We start from the raw sequence: 1,260 nt of genomic DNA, 5'->3' as shown, positions 1-1,260 counted from the left end.
GGACGGCAATATTTGCGCTGTCAGTCCGTTAAGTGGCTAACGGCAGACCTTTGCCGTCCGCCGCAGACGGCAAAGAGCCTTTGGTCTTTGCCGTCCACCTTATGATGTCATCTACACGTCACTAGATGCCAGGTTCTTTGCCGTCCGCCACGGACGGCAAAGTCTTTGCCGTCTGCCACTGTAGGCAAACTGACCAAATGGGTCAGCTCCCAGGAAGCACAGTTGGCTGCCACGTGGCTTCTTTGCCGTCTGCGGCGGATGGCAAAGAGCTCTTTGCCGTCGGTGGCAGACGGCAAAGAGCCTGCATATTGTCTGTTTTTTCTGTTTTTTGTTAAATCCCACAATTTGCACAGAAAATATATATGACATATAGATATATTTCACAGGCATTCATCACATAAACAAGTTCATACATCATTTCATACACAAACAAGGTCCATCCATCATTTCATACATAAACAAGTTCCATCCATCATTTCATACATAAAGAAGTTCCATCCATACATAAAGTAGCACTCCATAGCTAAGGTGACTAGAATGAGAAGACAAGAATGAGAAGACAAGAAGAAGAAGAGTAGAACAAGCACTCCATCCAGCACATAATGAAATCTGCAAAATGGCAAAATAAGAAAGTTAGAAATGGATCGTTTTTGAGCTAACTTAGTTGAAATGGATCGTTTTTGAGCTAACTTAGTTGAAATGGATCGTTTTTGAGGTAACTAAGGTGAAATGGGTCGTTTTTAGCTCACTTAGGTCAAAAGGATCGTTTTTGAGCTAACTTAGTTGAAATGGATCGTTTATGAGCTAACTTTGTTGAAATGGATCGTTTATGAGATAACCTAGGTAAGATGGGTCATTTTGGAGTTAACGTAGGTGAAATGGGCCATTTTAAAGCTAACGTAGGTAAAATGGATCATTTAGGAGCTAATCTAGGTGAAATGGGTCATTTTTGAGCTAACTTGGATGAACTGCATCATTTATAAGTTAACCTAGGTAAAATGGGTCATTTTGGAGGAAAATAAGCTAACTCTAGGTCATTATGGTAAGCATATTGGAGGAAATAAAGCTAAGTCTAGGTCTTTATGCATTTGTTAAGCAAAACACTAGAGAAACTTACCGTGATCAGGGAGGTGTAGGACCGGGGTGGCTAGTGCCGCTACCTGGAGAAGGATCGTGCGATGCGTTTCTGGAGTTAAGCTGCAACAAAGATCATTTTCAATGTCTCGTTAGCATTACGACACTCAAATGTTGAGACTACCA

This window comes from Triticum aestivum, chromosome 2D (genome assembly GCF_018294505.1).
Source record: "Triticum aestivum cultivar Chinese Spring chromosome 2D, IWGSC CS RefSeq v2.1, whole genome shotgun sequence".
Taxonomy (NCBI): Eukaryota; Viridiplantae; Streptophyta; class Magnoliopsida; order Poales; family Poaceae; genus Triticum; species Triticum aestivum.
The sequence above is the reverse complement of the archived record's forward strand: the minus strand, read 5'-3'. Positions refer to the sequence as shown.